Raw genomic sequence first — 9809 nt, 5'->3', positions numbered from 1 at the left:
GCAGAAATTCATCCACGTGCTAGAGTCTGGTATTGGCATGGAAGGAGAGTGGCGACTTTGACATGGGGGAACCTCCCATTTAGTGTTAAATCTCATGCTTTGAAGCCAGTCCCAGGATTTGTGAGTCCCTGCGGCTGGCAATTATGCAGATGCATCCTCCTTGGCTGCATTTTCCATTTGCCTCCTGGGCGTACTCATTAGATAGCCGAGCTGCTCCGAGCTGGCGTTCCCGAACGCGGCTCCCTTCTGCGGCTCGTGATGCTTTCGCATAGGGACAGCGCAGGCTGGCGCTGCCAGGTGAGCAAAAACTACAACCCCCAAGGTGCACCGGGCTCATAGGGGGCGGGGAAGAATGAGGGAGCAACGGTGGCCGATGCGGTCCGCGGGAGCCTCTGTTCCCGTGTAGGCGGGCTCTGTCGGGTACATAGCCAATAGGCTAGGGCGATAGTGGGATGTGCGTAGCCTGGCGGGCGGGCTGCCTGAGGGCTCGGGCAGTGCGGGAATTTCAGAGGGCAGAAGGAGCAGTCGGCCCGGGCCCGGCTCCTGAGACCCAGGAGGTACTTGACGCTGGGGCTCTGGGGAGGCGGGCGCAGCCGGCTGGACCTTCAGCCTCCCCCCCCCCCCACTCGGGAGCTGGGCTCCGGTCCGGGAAAGGGAAGGGGGAGGCTGTAGCTGTCTCCCCCCCCGAAGAAAAGGTTTGGCCCCACTCGCATCCCGCCGAGGAACAGCCTCCCTCGCCCGCCCTGGGGGCCGATCCCGGCTGGCTCCCCCTCCCGCGCCCATTTACACCCCCCGCGGAGGCTTGACTGGAAGGTGTGGAGCGTCATTCCGGCCCCTTCCCCATGGGTGGGACTTGCATCGCCGTGGAGCCCCCGACCCCGCGGTTCCCCGCTTCTCAGCTTGGGCCCCGCCCTGGCCGTGGGGTTGGAGGCGGGTCACGTGTACACAGGGCCACAGGGCCCGTGCAGATAAGGGCGAAGCGTGTTTCTTCTCTGGGGGGACCAAGGAGGGGGACACACACGTGAAATCCATCACCACTGAAGGGGAGAAAAACATAATTTTTACCTTATTAGAAATATATCCTTAAAATCCTGCCCAAATGTGTTAGGATCGGGGACGTCTATCCTATTGCAGCTGGGAGAGTGGAGATGAGTTGGCTTTTTTTTTTTTAAAGCCTTTGTAGGACTCAGAGTTGTACAGGTGTAGGCTCAAGCCCTTTGTCCCCAAAGGATTTCAAAAGAGAGCCCTTCCAGACATGTTCTCTGTCATTGGTATGGGAATTTTGAGTTTCTTCTGGTGCAAAATGTTTTGTGGTGTTTGAAGACTAAGTCTTCTTCCTGATATAAGTTACCCTCACTGAAGTCATTGCTGCTTGAGACAGACATGTATTCCACCACTTAATCAACATTGACTTTCCAGGTCATTTGGGGCCCTAAATGATGATTAAAACAGCAGTCCACCCACTCCTTGTAGAATTACCCCAAATACTTCTTAAGGGCTCCTTTGTAGTGTGGGTGTTGAGTGCTGGTCCAGAGATGTGGAGGTTTTGGGGTTATATCTAATATGGCTTCTAGACATGTTTCCAGGTGATAAAAATATATGAAAGGATTTATCAGTCTGAGTATTGTATGAATGGATGTCAGAAAGTTGAGGGAGATCTGAAATGTCATTGAAGTACAAAAGATTAATGATGTCTGGAGAAGATGGTTTAAATCCAGAATCAGGGAGGTTGCTTCTAAAAGATCTAGGCTTGGCAGGTCTGAGCTGTATTGAGGGATTCAAAAATAAAATGTCTTTGCCTGTGGGAGAAGAGGTCTGTGTCCAGTTTCCCCAGCCTTCTGCTTTCCTTATAAAATATTTTAAAAGCTACCGATATAGGTTCACCCTGCTTAGTTTGAACATAAATACTGAGAGGCAAGAACTTTTAAATAGCTGTAACTGAAGCAATTACTTTGCTGCCAATTGATTTTTAATAACCCCAGTTAATCTGAGATGTGCAGCATTATTCTAAACATGTAACAGAAGGCCTGAGGGAGGAAAAAAATTATTGTATAAATTAGACCTTCATTTGCTGTAGAAAATAGGGATGTCAACATGTAGTCGACTATATGGTTAACCGATAAATTTCAACTTATCGGTTAATCCTATTGACTACACGCATTCCCCCTTTCCCCACCCTCCCCCTGCAGCAACGAGGTGGGAGTAGTGGGAGCTAAGGATGTTAAAATGCAATTATCTGGTTAATTGTATAGTCTATTAGTTGATAAGCACCACAGCTACAGCGGGGGTAGCTCCAGAGAAGCCAACTTGAACTGGGATTGAGCAGTCCTGGCTTGTGCCAGCTCCAGATCCACCTATGCTGCAGCTCTGCGTTTTAAATGTAGTAAGAGCTGCTGGGCGATTAGCACGAACTGGGACTGTTTGCAGCAGCCAGGGCTGGCCACTATAAACAGAGACTGCTCTGGCACCAGCCCTTTTTCATGGCAGCCAGGATTGGCTGCAGACAGGAGATGCTTCCTGAATGTTCCCCTACCCACGTCCACCCCTAGCTGCTGCAAACAGGGGTTGCTTGGCCGCAACAGAGGCCGGAGGTGGGGAGGGGGGTATACGGCACCCTGGAGATTGTTCTGGGGGGAGCCGGCTTTTAAACCAGATTCCCCTAGTGCCAACTCCTTTTGTCCCCATTACTGCCTCTCAGAGAGACAGCAAGAAGGGAGGGGTACTACAGAGAGCACTGGGTGAGCAGGGACTGCTTGAGTCCCTGCTAACCCTGTGCTTCCTGCAGCACTTCTTTTTTGCACGTTTCAAAAGCAGAAGCACCCGCAGTGGGAACTGGCACAAGTGGGGACTGAAGCAGTCCCTGCTCACGCCATTTCCCACTGTGCCTCTGCCTCCCCAGCCTCCTGCAGAGATGGTACTGGGGGAAATCACCTTTACCGAGTCCCCCCGTCTTGTACTCCCTATGGACAGAGGTTGGTCCACAGCAACAGTCTCTGTCTGTGGGGAGCTTGGACCTCCTGCGGACAGGAGCTGCTGCCACAGACGAGACTCTGTCCATGGTGGGCCCAGACTAGCCACAGACAGGCGGTTCTGTGAGAGGCAGAGTGGCTTCCCTTCATGGGGTGCTTGGACCCCCCATGAACAGGGGCTTCTGCTGTGGACCAACCTCTGTCTGCAGTGAACCCAGGCCACTGTGGATAGAGGCTGCTTTGCGGCAGCCTCCCCTGTTGCCGCCGCTGCCTTTGATAAAGACAGCAGGGTGGAGGGGCAGGCGACACCATGAAGCTGGGGCTGCGGGGAACTGGCTTTTAAGCTGGCTCCCCCCCAACACCATCTCTTGCCTGTCCCCCCCTTGTTACCTCTGTAGGAGGCAGCAGTGGGGGGGGCAGGTGGGTCCCCAGAGCGGGCACACAAGAGGAGCCTGCTTGAAAGCAGTCTCCCCATGTGTATCTGCTTCATACTGCCCTCTCACTCTCTGTGCTGCTTCCATGAACAGGAGCTGGTCAGCAGCAGCATCCTCTGTCCGCAGGGGGTCTGAGGTCCCCAGGGACAGAGGCTGCTGCTGTGGACTAGACTCTTGTGTGTGGGGAGCTTGGGTGCCCTGCGGACAGGGACTGCTGCTGCACTGCTACCTCTGTATCAGAGGTAGCAGCGTGGGGTGGCAGGCAGCTGTCTGCGTGGGGAGGTGTTTTTTAAATTGGCTACCTTGGCAGTCCATCTCCTGCCTGTTATCCTGTGCTGCTGCCTCTGATAGAGAGAGAGAGAGCGAGCGAGCGAGCAGCGCGGGGTGGCAGGGAGCATCCTGGGAGTGAGGCCGAGATCACACTGGCTGCCAGCCCTGCCTCCGAGGACAATCGAATAGTCTGTAGCCACTAATATTTCATGCTGTTACACATCTATTCAGTTTCACAATATCTAACATCCCTAGTAAAAATTACTGGTTTTGATTCTGGAAATATATGAAATATTTGTGGCTATTATGGTGCCTTTAAGAAATCATCAAGAATACATCCCTTGTTTTGAATAAAACCTCAAATTCTAAAACTGCACACAATTTAAATGAAGTATTTCAGAAGTTTAAAAAGTGTCTTTTTGTGGAGAAGAGGAAGGATTTTTTTTTCTGGAAGATTTCAGGAGTTCTCCATAGGGATGTTAAATGTCAGTTAATTGAATAGTCGATTAACGTCATGAATTCTTATGGGTTACTTGGTTATTCCATAGTCCCCAGGGGCTCACTCTTGAGGAGCTGGTCCATGAGGGGAACCAGTTTAAAAACCAACTCCCCTCGTGGACTGTCTGTCTCATCCCACTCTGCTGCCTCTGATACAGAGGCAACAGCACAGGATGGCAGAAGCCCCTGTCCAGTGGGGTCTGAGCTCCCAGACCCAGACTGAGGTGGGCTACCTGCCTATCTGGCTCCTAATACACTTTAAAGACAGAGCCACAGCAGGGGTAGGTCCTGGACCCAGTGCAAGCTAGGACTGAGCTGGGCTGCTGGACAGCCTGCTAAAAAAAATTATTGGGTGGGAGAGGGGAAGGGATGCATGTAGCCTATAGCATTAACCGATACGCTTTTGCTCGTCCATTAATGGACTACACTATTGCATCCCAAATTCTGCAATGAGTAAGTGGTATAAATAATGTGCAGATTTCATGTCTTTCTATAACTGCCTATTGACTAAAAGGATCATAGGTTAGCAGCACTGTCCTCTCTATGCTGAAAGATCCTATTGAAATAATCAAATCTAAAAATGACAGTTTTTAGACAATTAGGAAAGAACCAGATCAGAAAAGAATTCAGCAGTATAGTCATTCTGAATGGCCACATACAGAAATACTTCCTTAAAATGAATTTGATTTATATTCATTTGACTTCTACTGAGAATGGTAGAAAACACAACCTGGGAAATGCCTACTCAAGCTTATTTAAGAGCACAACAGTAGTACAGATTGCATTTATAAAAAGATCACTGATGAGATAAAATTGCTAAATTGTATGTACATCTCAAGCATAGCATGTGGAGAAGCAGTGACCTTGTATTCTCTAAAGTGGTTTTGGAGAAGAGTTCAAACATCCCTCTACTTCTGTTGTAATTTTTCTATTTGTTAGGAGCAAAATATAATATAATTCTATGCAATTTCTGAGCACACAGCCCTCTACAGTGGGGCAACCATATTCTTTAAAAATATATTCCTGTCAGTTAGCAGGGTCAAATATTTTCAGTACTTCAGAGGCAGTATAATATATGACATCTACATAGCATTGTACATCCAAGGATTTCAAAGCACTTTGAGTGTGAATGCAATTAAGTTTCACAATATTCTTGAGAGGTAGAAAATAGAAACCTTTGTTATCTCTCTTTGGAGAAATGGGAGGTGCTGGTTAGCCAAACATTCTGGTTGGTTAACAGTTATAATTACCAATGGAATACCAATTTTCAAAGGATTAGTATACAATAAAAATGAAAGTATAAAACAGTATACAGGTACTCACCAATCTAGTAGTGATACTGCACTGCATAGTGGTTGGTTTCTTGAAGCACTTAGGTCAGGGGTGGGTAAAAGCCTGTCAGCAGGCCAGGCCCTCTTAGCTCTTTGATCCAGCCCTTGCAACAGTTCCTGGCCCTCCCTCCTTTAGTCTCATGCGAGTCCTTTAAATAGTAGCGGTTAAAAAGGCTCGTGGCTCCCGGCCCCAGAGCTAGTGTGTTGCTTGAAATCCAGGGATGCAAAAGCCCTTTCAACTTCTATTGAAAGAGCTTGTGCCGTCCTCACAGCTGTTAGGCGATGTCAGCCATAGGGAAGGCATGAGCCCTTTTAAATAGAAGCAGTTGAAAGAGCTCTAGTATGCCACCTCTTAGGCAATGCACTAGCAGGGAGGCCAGGTGCAGCAAACCCTTTCAAAAGCAGGAGTTGAAAGGGCTCGTAGCTCCCACCCCCTGCTAGCGTGATGCCTGGGAGTGCAGGGGAGGTGGGAGCCCTTTCAACTCCTGCTATTTAAAGGCTTCACTCCTTCCAGGGCAGCCCGCAAACACTTCAAAAACATTTTGAAGTGGCCCCCCTTCAAAAATTATTGCCCACTTTGACTTAGGTGTAGACAGGTGACTTACTGTATAGAAAACTTCATCGTATGACACTATGTATCATTATAGGCTAGGGATGTAACTGTTTAGCCAGTTAACCAGTGGAGACTGGAGCAGTTCCTTGCCAGGGCAGTTCTAGCCCTGCAGGGGTCCTGCCATGAGCAGGGGATGCTCCGGTCATCCAGAGCAGCCTCTTTTCATAGCGCCCTTCCCTCCCCCCACAGGCAGGGGCTGCTCTGACTGGGCTGGAGCAGCCCCCTGCACCACCAACCATCCTCATTTAATCAGTTAACTGGTTAAACAATATGTTTATTGGGGGCAATAGATTATTTTTCCTCGCAAAGGTTATGTTTACACTGAAATAAAATACCTGTGCTCTGGCTGTGGCTATCTTGGGGCTCCTGGTGGTCAGTCTGTGGGGCTACAGTTGATGTGTAGATGTTTGAGCCTGAGATCTTTGACTGTCTCTCATTGTGGGACACTTCAGGAACCAAAAAATCTATGATGATGTAGGAAATTTCAAGTTGTCTAAGTCTGTATTAAACATATGTCCTACTGTGGTGTTAGTTGGGTATTATGCTGTTCTGTATGTGTGATTTTTTTACTCTAATTTGAATACATTTTATTTGTTCATACCTTAACACCCCCCCTACACTTTCATTTTGTTATAATTTTCCTGCTATGTAAATACTGATACTACTACAGGCAGTCCCCGGGTTACGTACAAGATAGGGACTGTAGGTTTGTTCTTAAGTTGAATTTGTATGTAAGTTGGAACTGGTACATATTGTAGGGGAAACTCTAGCCAAACATTTCTCCAGAGCTCAGTTTTATTCTCCCACACCTCACTTCCCTCAGTCCTTTATTCTCAAGCTGAGGTGTCTGCTGAGAAAAGCCGCTCTACGTCTCCCTGGTCTGCTGGGGGGAAGCAGCTAGTGCGGGGTTGCCTCACCCCGTTTGTAAGTAGGGATCCGATGTAAGTTGGATCCATGTAACCCGGGGACTGCTTGTATATTGTAAAATAACTGCAGTAGTCCTCCCTAAAGGTGAGTGATTTTGGGGCATCATTTTGTAAAGCATTTTAAGATAATATGGAATTAATATTTATTTTTAAATATGCAAATTTTATTTCGTGGTTAATTGTATACGACTGACAGAGAGAGAGATGCTTTGAGACAAGGGATGTCTTTCAGATATGCCGAGGGAAATAGTCCAGTGATGTATCTAAAATTAAATTAAAAGTACAGTGGTCCACAACTTTTAACGTCCATTCAATCTTAGCAAATTATGTACAACACCAAAAGTAGCAATAAAAGGCATTTTATTTTCTTTCCTTTTTTTGATGTTTACCTTGTCTCTTCAAATGTTTTTGTCTTAATAATATGTTGTAATTGGCTACAATTGCTTCCACTCCCAAAATCTTCCTGTATGTATACTGGATTACTTCTGAGAAGGTTCATACCTGAACACATGATCTCAAATGCAGAAGTATGGGGAGCCAGAGCTTCAGTACTTCCAAAGGCCAGGTTTTTTGCAAAACAGTGCTTGTCTTTTGTGTTTTGTCCTTTTAAAACTACAGTTGCATGGCATCTGACCCAGTGATAGCTTGACCAACTTGTGAGTGGGCACAATGCCATCCTAACACATGGTTTAGTTGACTGTCTACATTCATGCCCATCTATGCGTATCTAGTGTATTTAAGTGTATGATTCTCAGCTGGAAACAGTCAATCTCTGTCCATTCCGAGCTTTCACTTTTATGGTTAAAGGGATGTCATGTTGACTGTCTTTAATTTTCGTATTTAACTTTTGGATGATGAAAACTTGGGGGAGGAAGCACTCTTTGCTAAGCCCTCTTGTGGGGTTAGTTGAATACACTGTTTTGCTCCTTGTAAGCAAGTTTGTCAGCAGCAGATCTAATGGTGACATTACATGGTGGAATAGATTGATTAACTCTTGATTAATAAAGCTAATAATATATATGTTGAATATAAGCTGCTCAGATTCTATCTCTTTGTGAAAATGTGGCAGCACTGGTCACTAAATCATTTTCTGAAGTCAGGTATATTATGGTGGGGAAGAAGTAGTAGTAGTTCCTGGTGTTTGTGGATCAGTCTCTTTCAGACCAGCCAGGTTAGATCATGTAACATTTTAATTTGTACAAATCACACAAGTCAGATTTCTCCTCGGTTATAAATGGGGGGAAAATCTTTAACTTGAATCCTATACTATTGTATCTCTTTAAGAAAAAAACGCAAGGATTAAGAGAAACATTTTAAGAGGACCAAATGCAAATTTGGGTAAACTTCTGTTTTATAAATTAAAATAAAGTGTCACAAAGCTGTATCTGGAATATATATAAAATTTGGTGTTACAGTAATAGCTTGAAATATTGGATATCAATTAAAAGTTTAAAAACCTGCATTTTGGATACTAGAAGGTTCAGCTGTGACAGGTGTGAGTAATAGTATTGAATGGCTCTTAGCAATAATTTTAGAGGTACCCTTATCTTGTGGTAGTGATTTCTAATTTGTTCTTTGCTGATGTGTGTACGTGTGCTATGAGTTAAGTGTATTTCTATTATCTAATGAAATTGTGCATGTTTAGGATGCTCCTGTAGAGTAGAACAATATATTATTTCTTTTACTTTGGGAATGGGACATGAAAGCATTTTTAAGACATTTTCTTTTTCCTCTAAGTGGCCCATTTCCTGGATGCCGAATTTTTAGGTAGGGGGCATGACTTATTTGCCAGTAACTGGTGCTCGCAGCTGATGGGAACATGATACTTATACTCCATGATTCCAGGAGACTGTTGCTTAGTCTGACATGGCACTAGGCTGCTTGGGGGGAAAAGGAGTTGCTATTCAGACCAGGGAACTGCAGGAAGGGACTATGATGCTTGGGACTACTGCTACAGTTGGAAGGCATGCAGTTTCTGTGATGTGGGGAGCTGGAGAGAGGGCCTCATAAGTGTCTTACAGCCAGGAGGGGAAGCTGATGAGGCGGGAACAGAAGTCCAGCAACACCCAGGGGGAGAAGAGACAAGGAAAAAGAGGGCACCGGGGATCCAGAGAGGAAGTTGCTGAAATGTGGGAATGAAACACTTTCCACTTCGTCGCAAATATGACACAGACATCATAGGACTACTTAAGAACTAGGATAACATAGAAGCAATACAAATCATTATTCTGCTGTCTAGGAACCTCCCAAATTGAGCATTGTTGTTATAAAGCCCAGTTATAACAGTATTTTTTTTTATAAGTAGGCTTTGGGTGCGATTATATTGCTGCTGTCATTATCCTAAAGAAGATACAGATCAAGTTCTATGTAAAACACATTAAGAAGGCCTTTTCACATGAATGATGTATATGCATTCCTTGACACGTAATGTCCAAACAGTCAAGACACAGAAATAATTGATTAAATGAAAATTTGATTCTTGTCTCATTGGAGAACTCAAACAGGCTTATTGTCTAGTGAAGGGTCTCGGCCCTTCTGAAGGGTGACATATTTATTTAACTGTGATGAAGCCACTAAGTTAATAGTTTCAAAGTGTTGTTTTCCTAACCTGTGATTTTAAGGTCAGGAGGCAAAAATAAAGTTTTTATTCAGAACTTTTAAACAAGAGGCTATCTTTTTAAGTGTTGAGCTTTCTAGATTATTGTAAATGTTTTTCTGAGTTACAGTAAGTCAACTGTTGCATTTTTGATAGATTCAGATTTCTGGGA

The 9809-nt window shown here is 45.6% G+C and overlaps 1 protein-coding gene across 3 annotated transcripts in view; it reads left to right on the top strand.

The window, feature by feature from the left end:
* Positions 1 to 398: 398 nt before the first annotated feature.
* VRK1 (VRK serine/threonine kinase 1) overlaps positions 399 to 9809 on the top strand; it is a 57691-nt gene continuing 48280 nt past the window's right edge. For 2 of the 3 annotated variants that reach the window (XM_006123753.4, XM_006123752.4), the window contains exon 1: positions 399 to 557. The gene's annotated coding sequence lies outside the window, so the exon portion shown is untranslated. Of the gene's footprint in view, positions 558 to 652; positions 814 to 9809 lie in introns of those variants that run through there. The other variant, XM_075926613.1, reaches the window with a different exon arrangement.

Source organism: Pelodiscus sinensis, chromosome 4 (genome assembly GCF_049634645.1).
Source record: "Pelodiscus sinensis isolate JC-2024 chromosome 4, ASM4963464v1, whole genome shotgun sequence".
Lineage (NCBI taxonomy): Eukaryota > Metazoa > Chordata > Testudines > Trionychidae > Pelodiscus > Pelodiscus sinensis.
Note: the sequence above shows the minus strand (reverse complement) of the source record. Positions and strands in the feature narration are given on the sequence as shown.